This window comes from Nannospalax galili, unplaced genomic scaffold (genome assembly GCF_000622305.1).
Source record: "Nannospalax galili isolate Female #2095 unplaced genomic scaffold, S.galili_v1.0 scaffold1200, whole genome shotgun sequence".
Classification (NCBI taxonomy): Eukaryota; Metazoa; Chordata; class Mammalia; order Rodentia; family Spalacidae; genus Nannospalax; species Nannospalax galili.
Genome location: NW_008347131.1, coordinates 2,180,614 through 2,204,758, shown reverse-complemented (window position 1 = coordinate 2,204,758; position 24,145 = coordinate 2,180,614). Strand labels below are relative to the sequence as shown.

General features: G+C 38.1%; 1 pseudogene; it reads left to right on the top strand.

The window, feature by feature from the left end:
* Positions 1-8,776: 8,776 nt before the first annotated feature.
* On the top strand, positions 8,777-9,651 carry LOC103742576 (annotated as a pseudogene).
* Positions 9,652-24,145: the final 14,494 nt, after the last annotated feature.

The window sequence follows — 24,145 nt, the reverse complement described above, 5'->3', positions numbered from 1 at the left end:
ATTCAATAAAAATAAAATAATTATAATAAAGTAATCTGAGACTATAAACAGCCTTGAAAACAGTAGCAGACTAGATATATTAGCTATAGGAGAAATTCACACTCCCTAAAAGTTATAAACTCATTTCAGAGCCTTTGTCTAAAAGTGACTTCTCCTGCACAGCAACCTAATTTTAGAGAAGTAATTCTATGACTTACTCAGCAAACGTCACTCAGCAAATTTCAGGGTGCAGCAACTAGAGCTGCCTCATGAAGAATCCTATAGCTAAGAATGAACTGATATAGGAATCAAAAACCCAAAACAAGAACTGGATGAATACCTATAATTCCAGCTACCCAGAAGACTGAGGAAGTAAGAACACAAATTCAAGATCAGCCTGTCTCAAAAAGAGCAAGCAAACTGAAGGTGTCAGATCAGTGGTAGAGACATTCTTCTGGCATGTGTTACTGAGGTCAAGCCAAAGTATCACAAAAATTGAACAATCATTGTCCAATATCCCCATGGATAACCCAACATGTTGACTGGATACAGATAGTCTCATGAGGTACTTGTGGATTTGAGATATGTTAGAGTGAACTCCCTATCCCTAAGGTCCTGGGCAGGTATTAATCATTGTTAAAGCACCATTTAACACTGTTAAGATGACTATAAATGGTAATTATATGTCCCATTATGTCTATTCCACTTAATGTTCAGTTTCTCTATAAGTAAGCAAAAATATGAGGGTATGGGGTGATTTAATTCTCTAACAAATAGTAAAATCTTCCCTGATGCTATGCCTGTCTTGAAAAAAGAACTGTTAGTCAAGCAGCCAGCCAGAATACCCATATGTTAGCATTGGCTATTTTGAACACTCATGGATGCCTTGCAGAAGATACACAATAATCACAGCTGTTTCTTGCCCAGCACAACTCAAGATCCTTTAAGAGCAGTCTCAGCTATAACTATCTCAAAGAATTTACACCAAAGTCCCTCCATAATAATTTCCATCTAGGTCATACGGGGGGGGGGACACTTATCCCTAGCAGCCCACCAGATGGCCTGCTGTGATTCATATGAGAAATATAACATCATAGTTGGCATAGACAAAACCCTTAATTTGTATGACGGTCTTCTGTGATTGCTACAAACAGCCCTGTCCTGACTATATTAATGACTGTTGGCTAATTTTGCAAGCCTGTTCAAACCCCCTCCACATTTCATCATTAAACCCAATAAAAGTCTTATCGCAAGTAGTATTTTCTTACCTACTTTTGATCACCAGTATTAGAGCATGTTGAGCTGGTAACACAAGGAAAGTGGCAGCAGCGGTGGCAGCTACAGCTCCAACAGTGGCAACAGCAACAATTGCAACAGTGACAGTAACAAAAGCCACAAGAGGCAACTACAGAGTCCTCGAGGGAAGCCGGGGCAGAAACAGTGAGGAACAGCAGAAGTAAAGAGGTGAAAGAGGACTGAGAACTGAGACTGGAGAACTTCGGCCAGTTATAAGGAGCCATTGAAGGGACACTGGTCAGTATAAGAGTTCCAAAGAGCTTTCATTTCATAAAGATCAAGGGTCTCAGGCACTAATAACTACAACATTTGTCTAAAACAATACACTCAAGAGTTATACCACTAGCTGCAGTCAACACTAAGGAACCCCAACTTTCTAAGCAAAAGATGTAATGCTTTTGACCATAGGGCTAAGAGTTCCACTCACTACCCTAGGCCTGCACAAAAGCTATAAAATTTTTTAGAAAGTTCAACTCTTTGTTTATGCCTGCATCTTGAAGTATTTTATCTATCCATTCCTCTAAAATTTCAAAGTGGAGAGATAAACACCCAGAATTTTTTTTTAATTCTGCCAGAAAGTGGGAAAAATACAAAATGAGGAACAATTTTCTGCACACATGTGACATGTTACAAGCAAACTATAAAAACATAAAAATAAAATGCCTCAATAATAATTAATGAAACTGAAACTTCTAACAAAGACAAGTAATGGACAGATTTACTATGGAATTTTGCCAGACTGTCAAAGAATACCGAAAGAATGTCTTCAAAATGCTTTGTTCTACCACACTAAGACTAGCTTCCCACAGAAGCTGGATGAGGACAAAAAGCTATGAAAGACCAAGATCCTGGATGAGCATATAGAGAAAACTCTTCAATAAAATATTTGCAAATCAATCCCTTATATGCGAGTATATATCCTGATTTAACAGCAGGAGTCATAAAAATGGAAAGGAAACATAGAGTTGTAAAGGGGAAAAAAAGAGTTCAAGAGAGGATAATAGGAAACAGATGTTACCAAGAGGGAAATGGAGAGAATGGGGGTATTCGACCAGGAAAGGAGGAGAGGACATACAAGGAACCATGGGGGTAAAGGGAAAAAAGGAACTCAAGAGAGGGGAAAAACAGGAGACAGGAGAAAATGAAGAAAATGGGGGCATTTAAACTAGAGAGGGAAGGGGGGTTAGACAAGTGTCATGGTACAGTGACTATAGTCCAAGCCTGAAGGGCTTGGGGACCCCGACCAACAGAAATCAAGACACAGGAGATGCAGAGGTCTATGTGACAGTGCGTGTTTATTGTGAACTAAAGCAAACTTATATAGTAATCAGATCTGGAGTAACCAAGGAATAACTAAGGATACATCACTAAACAGAAAGTAACCAAGCAATAACCAAGGATACATTATGTTACCACCAATACTTCACCAACTGAAACTCACCCAACATTGACAGTATCCAAGATTCAGCTGCGTAATATTTGTAATATCTTAGATATAAGGTGCACTGTTTGTGATTACTCTTAGCAACTACTATAATTCATTATTTCTACATAGAAACCAAGCTAAGGGTGCTGAGAAACTCTGGTGCCCATAAACTGAAACAGAACTCTTTGGTTACATTTCCAAGACTGGCAACTAATCAAGGAAGCATAGCCTATCAACTCAGACCACAGAAGCAAAAATCAGGGACACCCCCATGGTGGAAGCATTCTTTCTCCAATGCTTAAGTCAAGGCAAGCTGCCACAGCCTAATGCGGCAATGGCTGTGCCCATAATAATAATAGCTCCCAACAGACAAGTAGAAAGGAGAGATAAGTAAAGCTTAGATGGCATAAAAAGCCAGAAGGAACTGTATTAACTCAAAACCCCCTGAAAAATACACATACAATATCTAAACATGAGTGCAGGAGTATAACTGAAGGCTATATAAGAAGACACACAGTGCCAGACAGAATAAACCTCCCTTTGAGTTGTTAATCAGAGTAGTAAAAAAGACTCCCAAAATAACACAGGCTGTTGCCACAGCCCATGAATACCTCCCAAAACTTGAAGGTAAGACCCTAATACTGAAGACAGGGACACACTTCAGACACAGGAGTTGGAGCAATGGAGCTAGAACTGACCCGGAAGCCCCCTCCCTGAAGACTAGTTTTCATAGGTCTACCCTAGTTTTCATAGGGTAATATGCAAGCTGCTAAGGGAAAAAAACAATCAATAGTTCAGCCCAGCTGTAAAGTCTAATAACCACAACAGTTGACATAGCAAACTATCTATATTGGTACAATAGTGGCACTTTTCTCTAGATGGTAATCAATAGCAATCTAGTGGGAATTAAAACCCTCTCAATGGGAGGCAACTCATGGGTAGCACTGTAAATATAGTCAAATACATATGGTTGGAGAGGTCACATATCTGAGAGAAAACCCTATCTCTGTCATATCTCTAGTCAAATGTAATTTCTTACTGTATGCTAAATATGGATCCTTATATTTACAGACAAGTATACTGTATGCCACTCATCAAAGAAGATTCTTTTGCAACATTGGAGGCTATTACAGAGTTCCACAACTGATCATACACAGAGAATATATGTCTGAGAGTTGTCCAATCCTACAATGGAACCTCGACACCTAAGGCTTATGGAACATAGTAGAATAGAGAGGACGCTAATATATCCCCCAACTCTCAGCAGCTAAACTTCCTTATAAAGCAAAGTGTGATGCACGCAGAAGGCCACAACTGGCTAAGTTTTAGAGAACAAGAGACTACAGAGTGCATGTCCCTAGATAGGACTCGTATACTAAACCTCACCCACCCATGGCTCAGGAACCATTGTGGAAAAGGGGTAGATAGATTGTAAGATCCAGTGTTGGTGCATGGACATAAGGAAACAGTCTTCCAGGCCTCTGGGAACTTGTTCATACAGACTTGCAGCAGTGGTGACAGCATGGACAAGACCCATGCTGAATCAATCAGACAAAACCCACCATCCAATGAGGGAAATGGGTAGCAGGCCCCAAACTTAGCCTAGCAACTATTGGCAACTAAATACTGCTGGATGAGGGAGAGTAGATCTTTTTTAAGATCTCTAGATACACTTCCTATACTCCAATGGATGAAATTACACTGAAGGGCATGTGGATCTAACTGTTTGACCAAATAGAACTTAACATATAGGATAACATGCATGAAATCCAGTGAGGAGTTACTGGGGAGTGTGGATGGGAGAAGGGATCTAAATTTTATTCACTAAAACTCAATAAAAATATTTTTAAAGGAAAAATCTAGCATATATGCCCACACCATGAGAATATAATTACTTTCAGTAGCTGAATAAAAGAATAGATATGTAAGAAATTTCTGAAAAGGAATTCAAAATAATTGCTAAAGGAAGCTCAGTGAGCTTTAAGACAATATAGAGATACAAGTCAATGAAATCAAGAAAACAACAGATGATTAAATCTAGAAATTTAGCAGATACTAAAAATACTTTTTTGTAATTCTAGAGTGGAAATTGCAACCAGTGACATTAAAACTACAGTGCAGACAGCACAACAGGAATGACAAAGACAATGGCATTGTAGTCAAAGTGCTCAAAAGGTGATAATGACAACCAGGAATATTTCAGCAGGCAATTTTTCAAATATGGAAAGATAAGGACATTCTCCAGAAAAACAAAAGCTGAATGAGTTTATTACAGCAACAATTCATCACTTACAAGAAATGATAAATGAGTTCTTCAAACTCAAAGAAAATGATGCTATTAGTATAAAGGTTGTCAATGTATGTGAGGTTTGTGAAATGTGGGCACGATGATCCAAGAATACAACCTTTCTCTCATAACATAGTCAAGTTCTGGAGATCCAACATACCACCCGATGGTGATGTATATGTTCATTTGTTTGTAATAATTTTCATGCTATACATACATCATAGCATCATGTTTTACATTTTGAATTTATATAGCATTTCTCAAGTAAATATTTTAAAATAAAGTTAACACTGGAAATAAAATAAATGGTTAAAATGTCTGCAATAAGTATTATGCTATCACTTTGCTGGATCACAAGTAATAGTGAGTTTCCAGAAAAGCTTAATACTGATGAAACACAACTCTTTCTGTAATATGAGTCAGTAAAGAAACTACATCATAGAGCCACACACTGGATTTATGGCACCATGCTATTCACATACTTTTAAAACAAAGAAAAATCTTTCCATCAAAGGAGATAATTAATTCCTGAGAGAAAGAACAATGTCCCGGAACCTTTCAGAACTTTGTAAATACCTGTGCAGTATAAGATGAAAATGTTTTCTGCAGCTTAAATATACACAGCAAGATTAATAATAGCTGGGGCAGCTCATGTCTTATGTATATGCTTCCTCGTTTTCTGTTTCTTACATTATCAGACCAGGATCATGTTCAAGCATCAGTTCATAGTGTAACTTCATAGTTACAAGTAAATTCATTCTGATTAAAATTCCAGATTTTGAGCGAAAAACACTTGGAGGACAAAGATAAATGGAGTAATTTATAATCATAAGAATATTGTATTTTTTATCAAATAGCCTTAACTTTTATAAATGACATATAAAAATTAACACATTTAATGTACAAAATTTCTTTTGACATTGAGTTTTCTGAATAGGAACTTTCCAAGGATGGCATGTCTCTAATAATGAAACTAATTATTAATCCCAAGAGGAGGTCAATTTCAAATGGTATTGTTTCTGAATGTTCCCAAACATCATTGAGGATCACCTAACCACTAAAATTTCTAAGCTAAATTTTCCAATAGTGCTAATGCTTGTTAAACATTTCCACTTTCTTTATTGTTTCAACACTTGAAATGTAAGTAATATCACCTTTAATTTTCTTCACCAAAAATGGCCAGTAACTAGCAATCTACTTTGGCGCCTCAAATACTGACACTTACAGAGATTAAGTAATTTGTAAGATATAGCTCTCTGGTATCCTTTTCACATGAATCACTTCCTTATTAGTCAAGACAAATCACCGAGATTAAGGATAATTTAAATAAACTTCCTACACACAAAATGTATGAATATGTATATTAAATAGTGTAAATAACCAACTGCTTAACAAACACAGACAACCACCTTTCCTGAGATCCACTGCCATGAATGAATCTCTGTCCCTCCTATGAAAGTAATGTTAGAGATGATTCTTCCTGAATTTATTACATGATTAACTATTTATTTATTTCTCAACCATCAATTCTTCCTGTCATCTAGGAATATACCTGTTATAAAAGTAAGTGCAAATCCTATATGTGTCCCCATGCAGTGGTGGATATTTTCATATATATATATATATGTGTGTGTGTGTGTGTGTGTGTGTGTGTGTGTGTGTGTGCTCTACTAATTCTTTTAACAACCTGTAAGATGATGTTATCTTTACTTTATAAATGAAGAAACAGAATTCAAGGTACTAGGAAATATATCCCAAGAAAAATCAAATCTAAACCAATACAGTTATGATTTAATCTAATGTACATAACTAGCACAGTAGTAATAATAAACAGGACTGGAGAGATGGTCTAGGGGGTAAACAGCCTTAATGACCCAAGTTTGATCCCCAGAAGCCACATAAAATTAGAAGGAAAGAACCAACTCCAGAAACTTGTCATCTAACCTCCACATGTGCACTGTGGCTCACACACCCACAGCCCCCCCCACACACACATATACATACACTAATAACAAATAAATGAAGATTAAAAGAAATAAACAATATTAAGTATTCTACCAAGTAATCAAGGGTTCAGATTTTGGAGGAGGATTTAAGTAGGGAAGAAAAAACTTTTGGAGAGATTAAGGTAAAGAACCTTTAATGAATATGTTTTTCTTAACACTTCAGAGTTTAAAATATCATCATTCACATGCATGTCTGTAAAATTTATCTGTAAAGATTTTTCCTAGATATAATAATAAAGTAATCATAGTTATCCTAACTATATCAAAAGATTACTAGATGAACATTGTTTTTATAACATAATTATATATGACCTATGATCAGAATTTAGAGAAAAAATATTTTAAAATGTACTCTTACTAAAATGGGCTCTGACTTATGAGTTGCTTGTTCTCAGACATGATATTTAATTTCATTTTCTCTATTTTCTGATGTATAAAATTAAATATAAAAATTATATTAGCTAAGCTGGGTGTAATGGCACATGCCTTTAGTCCCAGCACTCAAGAAGAGGCAGGCAGATCTCTGTGAATTCAAGGCCAGCCTGGTCTGCATAGCTAGTTCCAGGCCAGCTGAGGCTACAAGGATACCTTATCTCAAAAAGACCAAAAAAATTAAGTTAACTATTTGATTTAAATAGCAATATTTGTAAAACATTTAAAACACTACTATTCAAAAAGTTTGAATTCATATTACTCTATTATAACTTCACTTCTAAAATTCATATATTGTTATATCATTATTTTGTTAAGGTCATTATTAGGTGGTGCACACCTTTAATCCCAGCACTCAGGAGGCAGAGGCAGGTGGAGCTCTGTGAGTTCAAGGCCAGCCTGGTCTACATAGTGAGTTCCAGGCCAGCTGGGGCTACAGGGAGACCCTACTTCAAAAAGACCAAAAAAAAAGTTTGAATTCATATTACTCTATTATAACTATTTACTTCTAAAATTCAAATATTTTTATATCATTATTTTGTTGAGGCCATTATTAATATTAATCTCCAAAATCATTGCCCCACCTGAAAATTAGACACAATACAATCACCCACATGGCCAGTTACAAGTGTTAAATGAATATTAAGTGCAAAGCCCATAAAAGTATGGAGAGTATAGAGAGTATAGAGAAATTATTAACCAAAAGTTATATATTATTAACAGTTAAGCTAATTGGGTTAGGCAATAAGCATTATTAATTATTTCACATTCCCATCACCCAGTTACCCCTTATGTCAACCACTGTAAATTCTCTGCCCATTGGACTTCTTTTCTATAGTTTCCTCCTTACCCCATGCAAGAAACTTAAAAGACTTTTACAAAGAGGACTATGCCCAACCCCCACTTACATGCTTCTTCATCATTCTGCTCCTATTCTTAATATCCTGCCCATATTTCCATTTTCTAAAGAATTAAAGGCAAATTTCTTAGATTTGCCTTTATGAACTTTACATACCTTTTCAGTCCCCCCTTTTTAGTTTAACAGCTCTATGTGCCCAATCAACTACTTCAAATAAGACTCTTAGCTATCCCAAATGATGAAGTATACAAGATGACTTCCTGCCTTGTATATTGATAGAGGGCCCTGATGCCCAATCTTAACAGTCTTCATCTCGAAGACAATATGCATAATCTTTAAGAGCAAAGAACATTATTTCCATCTCATAAAATCCATCAAAGAATTCAAAACTCCATAGAATTGAAACATATAATATTTTTTAATATGACCAAGTGTCATGAATTCAAGGATTCATTAATTTTTTCAGGTAATGTAATTAATACACGAACCACATGGAAAGCAGGAACAACGTTTCAGAGTTTGCTCTCCTGGGGCTCACACAGATGCAGAAAATTATATTTGTTGTCTTTTTTGTTGTCTACATCATTTTGATCGTAGGAAACGTGCACATTGTGATCACCATCACTGCCAGCCAATTACTAGGATCACCTATGTACTTTTTCTTGGCTTATCTCTCTTTTATTGATGGCTGTTATTCTTCTGTTAACACTCCTAAACTGATCATAGACTCATTGCATGAAAAGAAGACCATCCTCTTCAATGGATGTGTGACCCGAATCTTTGGAGAACATTTCTTCGAAGGTGCTATGGGCATCCTGCTTACTCTGATGGCCTATGATTGTTATGTGGCCATCTTCAAGCCTTTACACTGTATGACCATCATGAACAGAAGGGTATGTAGTCTGTTAGTATGAGTGGCATGGATGGGAGAATTTCTTCATGTGACCATACAGATCCTGTCCATTTTCCAGTTGCCTTTTCATGGCCCTAGTGTTACAGATCACTTCATGTGTGCTCTGAACCCTTTGCTCAATCTAGCCTGCACTGATACCAACATATTGTGACTCATCATTGCTGCTAACAGTGGTATTATCTGTCTGTTAAACTTCCTCTTTCTACTGGTCTCCTATGTGGTCATCCTGTGCTAGGAACCCACGGTATGCAAGGGAGGCACAAAGTCCTCTCCACCTGTGTCTCCCACATCAAAGTAGTTGTATTGTTTTTTGTTCCCTGCATTTTTGTGTACGTGAGACCTTCAGCCACTTTTGCTGTGTTCTACACTATCATAACTCCCTTGTTAAATCCTTTAATCTACACCTTGAGAAATGCTCAGATGATACATGCCACTAAGAAACTGTGTTTCTAAAACGCAAACATTGGTTCATCTGAGGCACATGACAAGAACAGAATCATCAAAATGGCATTATAGTTGAAGTCAGCAAGAAATTTTTGGATGAAGAAAAAATAATTATAATTCATATATTTTACATTGAAGGTAGAAGTGGTGAAAAGAAATGTCCAAAAACTTACCCCAGGACTTAGTTGAACATTTAGGAAATTCTAACCAATTGAAGCTTAGTTTCACAAGCCTGAATCGTTATATGAATTCATAGCTTTTCTTCCCATAAAGAACAATAATATAGTGTTGAAGAATAATCTCTACAAAATTGTGCATCGCCCTCACTTTACAGATGAGGATCTTGACAGGAAGAATTTACCAAAGTGTATATTGATGAGCCAACAAGAAAAAACATGACTGGTTTTCCAGACCATGCTTTTTAATTGTGATTTTATTCTAGCTAAAATGAGGATAAGGAAGTCACATGACTATATTACTTACCATTTTGTAGTAAGAGGAGAGAGAGAGAGAGAGAGAGAGAGAATACAGACCTAATAACTTTTCATTAATATCTTTTACTTTGATGGTCATTTGTTGCCTGGAACATTGAAGTAACTACAATAGGGCTGTAAGAACAATGAATCATTCAATGTCTGATGACTGGATACAAAATTAATCATCATCAACATCTTCCTAAAATTCCTTGTAAATTTCAAAATACATTTTAAGTTGCCCCTCATCTCTATTACACTAACATTTCATCAGAAAGGGCAATGGCTCAACCAAAAATGAACACTGTGTGGCAGAAATTTCTAATTATTAATTATACAGTTTTGACCTATAAATTGCTTGCCTGCTAGGAAGACAAAGGAATCCAATAACATTTAGAGACAAAATAATGTAAGCTAAAGAGTTCTCTCTCATCATTATCTGATTCAAACCATAAGGAGAATTCTGGTTAGAGCTCTTGGGGAAACTATGATTTAGTTACATTGAAAAATAAGAAATAAATTGAAATACATTCTCAGCACTTGGGCAAATGATTTACCCTGAAATTCTCTCTATTCTCAGCAAAATATCATTACCCTACTATTTGATTTGGGGAAATTTTATTATGAAAAACTACAGTTGAGGAGTCGATGTGGACAGGAGAAAATTCACAATGTCCCACCTCTAGATAAAGAACTATATGCAATCAATGTCTGCTGAAGGAGAGAGAATAGGTTTTCTCGAGGGCCAAGTTCTTTGATAGGTTATACAATACCAAGTAATTAGCCCAAAACATATACACAAATAAGCACAAAATATACTCATCAGATTTCATATACATGCTATATATTATATATGCACTAACAATAATCAAAGAGAATGAGAGATTTGGCAAGATTTGAAAGGGAACAATATAAAATCAAAGAAAGAACCTATAAAGTCTAGACAAACCAGATTTTCATGCCCAACAAGGAAACCACAAAGGCTATCCTAGTTTTTTCTCCATTGCTGTAACAAAACACTCTGACCAATACAACTTTGGGAGGAAAGGGTTTATTCAGCTTACATATTCCAGGTCACAGTTCATCAAGGATAGGAACTCAAGGCAGGAACCTGGAGGCAGAGGTAGAAGTAAAGGCCATGGAGGAACATTGTTTACTGTCATGTTCCCCTGGACCATGCTCAGCCTGCTTTCTTATGCAACATAGGCCCACCTGCCCAAGGGTCACACCACCAACAGTGGATTGGGCCCTTCCACATCACTCAACAATCAAGAGGATGCCCCACAGACATGGCCACAGGCCAGTTCAATAGAGGCAATTCTCCAGTTGAGGCTCCCTCAATCTAGGTTTGTCCTGTTGAAACTAAAGCTGTCAAGCACAAAGGCACATAAAGTTTATAAAAAGAAGCAGACCAGAACTCAACATACAAAGGCTTGAGTCTCACTGAAGAATCAGAAACTACAAAAGAAATCCACATGTCAAAGTCACAGAGAAAAAATAATGTGTAAAACCAAAATAATGTATCCCCACCAAGTACCAACCATCCTCTAGAGGAGTACAATGAGAACCCCCTAGAGATAACACAGGACATGGAACTCAAAAGAACAATTATAAACATGATAAAAGAGTTCAGTGAATTTAAAGAACACACAAGGAAAGATATCAAAGAACTGAAAGAAGATAGGGATAAAATTCTGAATGAATTCAGAAAAGAGAAGCAAACACTCAGTAAGCCAATTAGAAATAACAGGAGAAAACCTCACTAATAGGATGAATGAAATGGAAAACAGAATATCAAGACTGGAAGATAAAGTGTACGAATTAGACCACTCAAGCAAAGATTATGAAACATTTAAGAAAGCACAGGAATGGAATATGAATTTGTGACACCCTATTAAGGCCAAACTTATGAATAATAGGCATACAGGAAGGAGAAGAATCTCAAGATGATGGTATGGACCAGCTCTTCAACAAGATTATAGAAAAAAAATTCCCAAAATTAAAGAAAGACATGCCAATACAAATACAAGAAGTATATATAACATCAAACAGACAGGACCAGAAAAGAAACTCCCCATGGCACATCATACTAAAAACACTAAACATACAGAAAAAAGAGATAATCCTGAAGGCTGCAAAAGAAACACAACAAGTGACATATAAAGGAAGACCCGTCCAAATTACAGCTGACTTTTCAGTGCAAACTATGAAAGCCAGAAGAGCCTGCACAAAGTATTCTCAGTATTAAATGACCACAGATGCTAACCAAGATTAAGATTACACTACCCAGCCAAAATTTCTACTATAGTCAAAGGGGAAAAAAATCTTCCATGACATAAATAGGCTGAAAGAATTCATATCTACAAAATCAGCCCATTGGAGAGTTCTTGAAGCAATACAAAGAACTGAAGAAATGAACCACTATACCCAAGGGGGTATGGAAGGAAATTTAATGAAGGTAGAACTATGGAACCCATGCACAGCTATACAAAGAAGGTGAACAGAAATAAAAATGATAGGAATCAATGTACATCTTTCATTAATAACTTTAAATATCAATGGACTGAACTCCCCAGTCAAAAAGATACAGACTAGTTGAATGGATTAAGAAATAAAACCCATCTTTTGTTTTCTGCATGAAACCCCTCCTTTCAAGGACAAGCACTTAAGGTGAAAGGATGGAAAAATATATACCAAGCTAATGGTACTAAGAAAAAAGCAGGCATTACAATTCTAGTATCAGACAAAATAGATTTTAAACTAAAACTAATCAGAAGAGAAAAAGAGGGCTATGGGGACCTAAAGGCCCCACCTTGCAGAAGTCCAAGAGGAAGTTACTGGGGTGCTGCCTGACTTGCTTTGAAAGTCTGAAGAATACTTCCGCACTGCTAAGGAGTGCATGATCAGCATGTGACCATCCTTAAGACACACCCTCAGGCAATGAGGAGGGATTTCCAAGTGCCTTTATAAGCTCTGTAACACCTGCAATAAATGAGTCCCTGCTTGACTAGTCTCCCCGTTTGGCCTGAGTGTTCCCAGCATTGGGGGTGGCATGGGCTGGCGAACGGCGTGCTTACTCATCCCCGATCATCATTGTGCAGGGGTCGCTGGTTCAGACCCCCAGCAACTGGCGCCCAGCATGGCACTCGAAGGAAGGTGAAAAGAAGAAAAGAAAGAAAGAAGAAAAACGGATTGGGGCCAATCTGGAAGTTCAGGGTAAGCAATACCTGAAAAGATGGGTAACGCAACTTTTAAGTCTGAGGACCAAGCACTTAAAGTGCTGAGAGATATGCTTAAAAGCAGGGGATTGGATCTGTCAGATCCAGTAGCTCAAAAGGTTTGGGCAGAGGTGATTCATTTGGCTGCCTGGCTACTTGGGGCTAATGTTTTTACTGGAGATACAAGGGAATCATGGGAAGAGTTTGAGGAAGAATGCAGAAATGCAACAGAAGTGAAACCAAAAGCAGCCAAATTAACAAGCGGCACCTTGGGAGTGCCCTGGCCAGCTTCAGAGCGTCCACCCCCAGGACCCATGAAAACAGGACCCATGGATGCCTTTTTCAGAAGGGCAGGGAAGCCGCCCACCCCACCCGCCTTGAACTAACACATGTGCGAGTCAGGGGCTTGTGTGAAAGGTGGATTGGGTACCGCCCGCCAGCCAGCGACTGGCACATTAAAAAAAAAAAAACACTGTTGGCTGTGAGCCACAACCGGCTCGGGGCCGGCTAAGAAGGCCAGGTTCGGGGAAGGTGGCTCAGGCCCCCCACGTCCCATCCATTCCACTAGCAGTCAGGGATCCACCCCATCCCTGAGTGTAACATCCCAGCCGGCAGCTGTGCTCACCAAATCCCAGGCCAAGGGAGCCCTTAGTAAAAGCCTACAGTGTTTTCACTGACTGGGGCAGATGTGAAAAAAAACAAAAAGCAGCTCAATTCAAGGAACTCATGGCCATTGCTTTCTGACAGTATTCAGACTCATATGCTCCTTAAGGAGAGAGAAGCCCCTGTTTTCTCACAGCATCTTAGGGGGCACCAAGGATTGCCTGGGCTTTTATCCCAAGGCAATGCAGAGGCAGACAAGATGGCATACTGTGTACAGGTACCGCCTCTGCAACAGCTAGGGGTAAACCCCAGGGGACTCAAGCCCAATTCCTTGTGGCAAACAGATGTCATACACTATGCTCCTTTTGGAAAGCTTAAGTATATTTTTGTGTCCATCGACACATTCTCACATGCCTGTTGGGCTACTGCTCATGCAGGAGAGAAGTCTAAACATGCTCAGTTTCATTGTCTCCAGTAATTTGCTACATTGGGATTGCCCCAAAGAATTAAAACTGATAATGGACCATGTTTTGGGAGTAAAAAGTTACAAGATTTCTTTTCACTTTGGAAAATTCAACACAATACAGGAATTCCCTACAATCCCCAAAGTCAAGCCATTATAGAACACAACCAACAAAACCTAAAAATTCAATTACAAAAACAAAAAGGGGGAATAAACTCCCACCAACAGTTGGGTATGGCCTTATTCACTATTAATGTTCTTAATTTTCAAAAAAAAAATCAGTTGGAATCCCGGTTTCAGAAGCATTGGCAACAACAGGAGCAGAGACCTGAGGTATGGGTAAGATGGTAGGACCCCATTATGGGGCAATGGAAAGGCCCAGATCCATTGCTAACCATGGGTCAAGGCTTTGGGTGTGTCTACCCTACAGGAGATTCAAACCCCATATGGGTGCCTATGAAAAACCTTAAGTGGGTAGGCCACGATCTGACTAACTTGAATGACGGTCCATGGACAATAGTTCATGAGACAAAATTCCTCTCTTTATTTATATCCATCTGAGGTGAAGGACCCAGTTCCCTGGCTTCATTGCCAGTCAGCCTCTTTGACAACTGGCTGATTGGCTAAAAGGTACATGGTCTCAGAAGTGTTTCAACTTGTCCTATGCCATGACTTGCTTTGTTTCTCTTGATAATGCTTATATTTAAGTGTCTTTACCAGATAATTCAGTGACAAAGGACCCTTGGAACTGTCATGGCCCACCTCCTCATGATTACTGACTCCCCCAGGAATATACCCCCTCCAGTTGCCCACGCTTGGCTAACCGAGTTAGGCAGAGACTAAGACTGTCACGGGCTGGCATTACCCATGCAGCTGCCCTTAATCATGACACATTTTTAGTCAAGGACGGGTAAGATGTCCCATGACAAGTACTCCTAAGACAGGACATGAACATGGCCAGGTGCATGATCCAGTGATGGGCAAGGCTTGATCTAAGGCTTCACAACCTAAGATAGGCAAAAATGCATAATTAGAGGAAGGAGATAGCCATCTCTCCTCAGGGAGCCATCTATGAGGTGGGTAACCCATGAAATAAAGTCAGTCTGGCCTTAAAATAAAAATAAAAAGGGGGAGATGTGGGGACCTAAAGGCCCCACCTTGCAGAAGTCTGAAAGGAAGCTACTGGGGCACTGTCTGACTTGCTTGAAAGTCTGAAGAATACTTCCACACTGCTGAGGAGTGCATGATCAGCATGTGACCATCCTTAAGATACACCCTTGGGGGGGATTTCCAGGTGCCTTTATAAGCTCTGTAACACCTGCAATAAATGAGTCCCTGCTTGACTAAGCTCCCCGTTGTGCCTGAGTATTCCCGGTATTAGAGGCAGTGTGGGCTGGTGAATGGCATGCTTACTCATCCCCAATCATCACTGCCCAGGGGTCACTGGTATGAACCCCCAGCAGAGGGCCACTTCATTCTGAACCAAGGAATAACTGACCAAGAAGATATGAAGTCATGAACATAAATTCACCAAACTCTGCTGCACCAACTTCATAAAAACAGTACTACAGGACTTTAAGACCAAGATTAATCCCAAATCATTAATAGTAGGGGACTTCAATATCCCATTGTCTCCAATATATAGGTCAACAGGACAGAGAATTAACAGAGAGACATCTCAATTAAACAATAATGGACATCAAATGGGCCTAACAGACATCAACTGAATATTCCACCCAAGCACCAAAGAAAATACTTTCTATTCAATTCCCCATGGAACTTTCTCCAAAATCAACCATCTCCTGGGGCACAAAACAAACCTCAACAAATACAAAAAGATTGAAATAATTCCATGTATTCTATCAGACCACATTGCATTAAAGCTAAAAATCAACACCAGAACAAACACTAGTAACTACATGAACACATGGAGGTTAAACAACACACTCCTGAATGATGAATGGGTCAAAAGAGAAATTAAGAAAGAAATAAAAGTATTCCTGGAACTAAATGAAAAGGACAATACAACACAACAAAACCTCTGGGACTCATTGAAAGCAGTCCATAGAGGGAAGTTTATACCTCTAAGTGCCTATATTAAAAAAACAGAGCTGGGCATAGTGGCACAAGCCTTTAATCCCAGCTATTAGGAGACAGAGGGAGGCAGATCTTTGTGAGTTCGAGGCCAGCCTGGTCTACATAGTTCTGGGACACACTGAAAGCTGTCCTTAGAGGGAAGTTTATAGCTCTAAGTGCCTACATCAAAAAATCAGAAAGAACACAAATAAATGACTTAACATTGAAATGCAAGACACTTGAAAAGCAACAACAAATGAAACCCAAACCAAGCAGACAAGAAGAAATAACAAAAATTAGAGCAGAAGTTAATGAAATAGAAACAACGTAAACAATACAAAGAACCAATGAATCCAAGAGCTGGTTCTTCGAAATTATAAACAAGATTGACAGACCGCTACCCCAGTTAACCAAAAGAAAGAAAGTGTACCTCCAAATCAACAAAATTAGTGATGAAAGGGGAAAAACATCACAACAGATACCAAAAAGATCCAGAGCATTATAAGGGAATACTTTAAAAACCTATACGCTACTAAATTTGAAAACCTGAAAGAAATGGACAGGTATCTCAAAGCATGGGACCCACCAAAACTAAACCAAGGAGAGATCAACAGCTTAAAGAGACCCATAACACATAAGGAAATTGAAACAGTAATACAAAACTTCCCGACTAAAAAAAACCCAGGACGAGATGGATTTACAGCAGAATTCTACCAGACATTTAAAGAAGATCTACATCAAATGCTACTTAATGTATTAAAAAGACATAAATGGGCATAGTGGTGCATGCCATTAATCCCAGCACTCGGGAGGGAGAGTCAGGTGGATCTCTGTGAGTTCAAGGCCAGCCTGGTCTACATAGTGATTTCCAGGACAGCTGGGGCTACAGGGAGACCCTGTCTCAAAAAGACCAAAAAAAAGATATAAATGGAGGGAGAATTTCCAAATTCCCTCTATGAAGCCAACATCACTCTAATAACAAAGCCAGGCAAAGATACAACCAAAAAAGAAAACTATACACCCATATCCTTAAAGAACATAGATGCAAAATTCTCAACAAAATATTTGCAAACGGCATGCAGACACACAGCAAAAAATTAATCCACTGTTATCAAGTAGGTTTTATTCTAGAGATGCAGGTATGGTTCAATATACATAAGTCAATACAGGTCATAAATCAGATAAATGGACTTAAAGACAAGAAACACATGATCACCTCAATAGATGCAGGGGCCTTTGACAAAATTCAACATGCATTTATGTTCAAAGTCCTAGAAGGAATTGAACTGGAGGGAACATACCTCAACATAATTAAAGCCATATATAACAAACCCACAGCCAACATCATTCTAAATGGAGAAAAACTGGAAGCATTCCCATTGAAATCAGGAACCAGACAAGGCTGTCCACTATCTCCACTTCTCTTTAACATAGTGCTTGAAACACTTGCAAGAGCAATAAGACAAGAGAAGGAAATTAAAGGAGTAATAATTGGAAAAGAAGAGATCAAATTTTCCCTTTTCGCAGATGATATGATATTATATCTAAGAAACACCAAAACTTCCATCAAAAATCCTATAAATTATTAACACATTCAATAAAGTGATAGGTTACAAGATTAATCTGCAAAAGCCTGCAGCCTTTCTATATACCAATACCAAGCAATCACAGAAAGAGTACATTGAAACACTCCCTTTTACGATAGCTGGAAAACATATATATCTTGAAATAAACCTGACCAAAGATATTAAAATTTTCTACAATGAAAATATTAAATCTTTAAAGAAAGAGATTGAGGAAGACAACAGAAGATGGAAGGCCCTCCCATGCTCATGGATTGAAAAAATTAATATTGTGAAACTGAACATCCTACCAAAAGCCATTAATACATTCAATGCAATGCCAATCAAAATCCCCAGGAGATTCTTCACAGAGTTGGAAAAAAACATCCTAAGATACATTTGGAAGCACAAAAGACCTCTGACAGCCAAGCAACCCTGAGCACTAAGAGCAACACTGGGGGGATTACTATACCAGATTTCTAATTATATTACAAAGCTATAGTCATAAAAACAACATGGTACTGACACAAAAATAGAACCATAGATCAATGGAACAAAATTGAAGACCCAAATATGAATACATGCAATTTCAGCCACCTGATATTTGACAAAGGGGCCAAGAACATTCACTGGAGGAAAGACAGCATGTTCAGCAAATGGTGCTGCAAAACTGGTTCTCCACCTGTAGAAGAATGAAACTAAACCCCTATCTTTCACTTTGCACAAAAGTCGGATCCAAATGGATCAAAGACCTCAATGTGAAGCCTGAAACTTTGAAACTCTTAGAAGAAAACATTGGCAATAACCTACAAGATATAGGTGTAGGGAAGCATTTTCTAAACCAGACATCAGTTACTCAGGAAATAAGGTCAAGAATCATCAAATGGTACCTCATTAAACTATAAAGCTTCTGCAAATAAAAAGAAGCAACCAAGGAATTGAGGATAAAACCCACAGAATGAGAAAATCTTCACCAGCAATACAACTGACAGAGGTTTAATATATGGAATATATAAAGAACTCAAAAAACAATCAAGAAAGGAAGCAATCCAATTAAAAGATGGGCTAAGGAGTTGAATATAGAGTTCTCAAAAGAAGAAATAAAGATGGCTAAGAAGCATCTTAAAAGCTGTTCAACATCATTCATAATTAGGGAAACGCAAATTAAAACCACTTTAAGATTTCATCTTACCCCAGTCTGGCTACGATCAACAGAACAAATACCAAATGCTGGAGATGATGTGGGGAAAGGGGAATACTCATACACTGCTCATGGGATTGCAAACTTGTTCAACCCCTATGAAATGTGGAGAACTCTTAAAAACTACAAATGAACCTACCATTTGACCCACTTATACCACTCCTTGGCACATACCCAAAGAACTCATCCTATTGTAGAGACACTTGTACATCCATATTTGTTGCTGCTCCTTCCACAATAGCTAAAAGATGGAAGCCACCTAAGTGTCCCCCACCTGATGAGTGGATAATGAAAATGTGGTTCATTTATAAGATGGAGTTTTACTCAGAAGTAAAGAAAGATGAAATCATGAATTTTGCAGGTAAATGGATGGAACTAGAAACTGTTACATTAAGTGAAGTAACACAGACTCAGAAAAAAATGCTGTGTGTTCTCCCTCATATGTGGATCCTAGCACCAAATCCTCATAAGTGAGTATGTATCCAGACATAACTACAGATACCAAGATAATCAAAAGAGGAGGTAAAAAGAAAAGAAATAATCTGAAAGAGAAGAAAGTAGGAAACAGGTGTTAATAAGGGAGATAAGGAAAACAAATCAGATTATTTTAAGGTGGGGGAGGGAGGGTTACACAAGGAACCTTGGGGATAAAGGGAAAGAGCTCAAGAGAGGTGGGACCATAGGAGAAGGGTATTATTAAGGGAGAAATGGGGAAAAAGGGGGCACCTTAGATGGGGAAACTATGTGGAAGGGTTAGACAATGTGCGAGATTAAAAATGCCTAGCTAGTTTTAAAAACCAGAGGGAACCATATTAATCACACCATTTACTAACAAATTATACATACAACTAGCTCAAGGAATATAATTCATGTCTAGGCAAAGTTTATCTGAGAACATTTGGTCTTTGTCCAAGCTTTATCTACACAGCACATGATAGTTAAAAGTAGCAGACCAGTGGAACTAACTTTCTTGGATGTCTAACAGCCATACTGTGAGGCCTATATTAATTCAGTCAGAGGAACATAAAGGACAGTTTTTGCTCCTTGCCCTTCTAGGTTGACTAAGCTCCAGGGGACTATGACCAGCTCTTCAAATGTTATGTAACTGTGGTGTTTCACCTGTCCTCTTGATCAAGGAGGCCATGGAGACCCCACAAAATGGACTTGAGTCAGTATCCAGTACACAAAGAGGACGGTCAACACAGAGGAAGCATTTCCTCCATGCTTCCAAATGAAGCCAACCACAGTCGAGCAGGACCTTTGACTTTTCTCACATATATGGATCTGGTAATAGAAAGGAGCAAGGGGTTCCTCTCAAGCCCAAACAATCTTAAGAGTGAAAATAAATTGGTTTATCTGGGCCAACTGTATAGTCTTAAACACCCAAAAGGGAAGTATAACCAATGATTAAAGGGATCAATATAATTCTTTAAGAGTCCATGTGTATAGCTAAAGGCATAACAAGAAACAATGCCAGACAGGAGACACCTTCCTTTGAAGTGTTGGCCAGGGTGACCCAAGAGACTCCAAGACAGTAACTCAGCATAGAACTGGGAAAATGAACAGCAGACCCCAATCTTATCTAAAGGAATATTGGCAACTGATTGCTGCTAGATGAGGAAGATAGGATTTTCCTAAAACAAGGAAGTCTAGTTAGGTTGACTAGACTCAGTGGATGGACAGGCACTGGAGGACGGCTGGGGGTGCTGACAACACAATGGACAGTAACAGGGATGACAAGGTATATGGGCATCAGTTGGGGGGATACTATGTGAGGGTGCCATTTGGGATGTATGATAGATAGATAGATAGATAGATAGATAGATAGATAGATAGATAGATATAGGTATAGATATAGATATAGATATAGATGAATAAGATTGTTTGGGATGTTCTGTATGAAATACACAAAAAAATCAACAAATAAAAAATGAGTTATATTCAAGGAAGAAGCATAAAAATTTGCTTCATGTTGATTAGTAGAGGTTAAACACATTACTATTGAAATATACCTGATGATTTTATATCCATGCTCAGGTGCCAAGGATCTCAGAAAGTAACTGACTATGACTAGTAATAATCAGATACATAGAGATTAAAGATGCATGTGCAAACATCTAAGTGTTAGTAGCATTAAAAATGTGTTTTTCTGTATGAAACAGTATATTTTAAAATGAAATGGAGATCTTTTTTAAAGGTTAAAACCTCATTCACTTTTATGTCTTATATGGTTTATACTGAGTTCAAAATTGTGTTAACTGTATTACTTCAACAGTGAACCTTAAAATTTACAGCCAGTTTTGAAAGACATGCATCTTTGCTCTGGAAATTGTTATTGAATATGTTAATGCTGTAATAAAATGCTTCTTGTAATCATGTGGTTATTAAATAAAAATTTTTTTAAAGTATAGCAAGTTCTTAATCCAAGTTACCATATGGAGAGTATAGTTACTAACAATATAATGCATGTTTGAAATTTGCTAACAGAATACATCTTTTTAAAAAATTTCAATGTTTTTATTTTCCTTTTAATTTTTTCTTTTTTCGATTTTTAATTTTTAAATTTTTTATTAAATTTTTACAAATTTCATACAATATTATCTTATCAATTAGGGCCCCCTCCCCTATCTATAACCCCTGTTTACAACTCCCTGCCTAATTTCAATATATGTATTTTCCCCCTAAGATCTATCAAATCAAATTTGTGTCCCCAAATGCCCTTCTGTGTGGGTGCATCCCCTGGAGCCTGCTTAACCTACCCAGAGTCTTATCCTTAAAGAAGACTGAATCCCTCTCTCCCAGCAGCCATCAGGTGTCAACAGTTCCTCACCTAGTGTTGCGGTTTCTATCTACTTCTCCAGTTCTGTTAGGATTTTGTCTGGCTGGAGCTTATGTGGGACTTGTGCATGCTGTCATCACTGACATTAATTCATATGAGTAACTGCTAATATGTCTTAAAAACTGTTTCCCTGTGGTCATCCACCACCTCTAGCCCTTACAATCATTCCTCCCCCTTTTCCACAATGATCCCTGAGCCTTGGTATGCAGAAGTTTGATATAGATACTCAATTCAGGGATCAGCAGTCTGCAGCCTCTTATTCACTACAGGTTGACCAGTTGTGGGACTCTGGGTTAATCAACATCTGCAGCATTCATGTAACAATAACTTTTATAAATTGACAGAATCTGGACAAATGACTGTTGTTTAGCCTTGGCAAACTCACTGAACCATGTGCTCTTGTGTCATGGACACCTGATCTTGACTCTTGGGAACCTCAATTTGCTATTTCACCCCAAGATAATGAATGAATGTGGGTATGCTTAAGAATTAATAAGAATAGGTGGTAGGAATTGGCTAGGCAGTTAGGGTAAAAAGACCCCCCCCCAAAAAAAAGTAGCCAGCTTCTTGGCTAAAAGTCAAAATGTCTTTGGGCCTCTTAGCAACATACTCTGTTCCAAAGGCCAAACATTTCAAACGTATTTGGGAGCTCTTACCTAATCCCTAAAAGATTTCAGGGTTACCTCTTCAGAGGTGAGAATGTTAGAATGGCAAAAAGCCCCATAAAAAAAGTACATGAACTTGTCAGGAAAAAGTGATGGGGAGATATGGGGGGAGTTGGAGGGGAGGGAGTGGGAGTGAACTTGATCAAAACACCTTATATTCATGTATGAAATTCTCAATAATTTTTTAAGTTAAAAAAAATCAAAGCACTGAAAGACAGTGTGCATGTTTATTAGAAAAAGTGATGACTGGGAAGAGTGCTTGACATGGTATATATGAGATGCTCTAGGCCTAGGGGTAAAAGACAAAGATTGTCTGATAAGGGTGGATCTAACCTTGTAGCTCCCCAATTGAAGTTGAAGAAATGTATGAATAAAAGTATGGGTGAGGGTTATAAAATGAAATATACTTCTGGGAGACCCACACTGAGTGCTCTCTTGGTTTTCAGGCCCATTGGGAGGTACGCTGCAAGCCTCTCTCCTCATGTTGTCCTTACAACAAAAATTACAGTTTAGAGAATAACGATATTTATTCAAGTTTCTTTACAGAGTTTGTGATGTCTGGGAGGGGGTTCCTTACCAAGGCATGCACCCGTGGGCTTTTTTCTTTCCAGATCCCTTGCTGCCAGCCTGCCAGTCCAAGATAGTGAAGCTCCCACCACCTCCCTGGCTTCTTTCCTGTCTGACCTTAGACCCTCCACCTCATGCAACTGAAGTTGCACAACTGGGTTGGAGTAGTAACTGTCTCCCTTCCTTCCTAAGGAGTCTCTTAGGGTTCGGATATCCAGCTGTTCCTAGTTTTTTTGGAGGACACACTTATCCAACAGGCCTGACTCTAAGACACAGTTACATGGCACAGTTCTGAGAGACATCTGAGGGAAAGGGTGTCCTACAAGTTCAGGCCCACTCTTAAAAGCTAAAGTTAAGAAGCAGGCTGTTTCATTCACATGCTAACTATAATGCAGCATGGAAATGCCACATTGCTTTAACCCACAAGAAAGTCAAGACTGTCCTTAACTTAAAATCTTATTAGAAGTTGGCTGACTTCCTTAATTAAGAAGCATCTCTGATGAGAGTTGAGAGATGCATTAATGTGTGGGTATAACAAGTCATTAGGAGTTGATTTAATATTATGTCTATTTAGCATAATGATATGAATAGTCTGCCCTATGACCTGCGACCTGTCTATCCACAGATTCTTTGACAAGATAGCACTGTCAAGTATGGGCTCCATCTTGTGAAGTGAATTTCAATTCTAATCAGAAACTGATTGATTATTCCCATAAATGTTACCAAATCCAAAATGTTAATTGTAGGAAGTGATGGATTTGCTAATTATCTTGATTGTGAAAATCATTTCAATATATATCACAGTGTATACTTGAAATATGTAATTTTTACTTGTC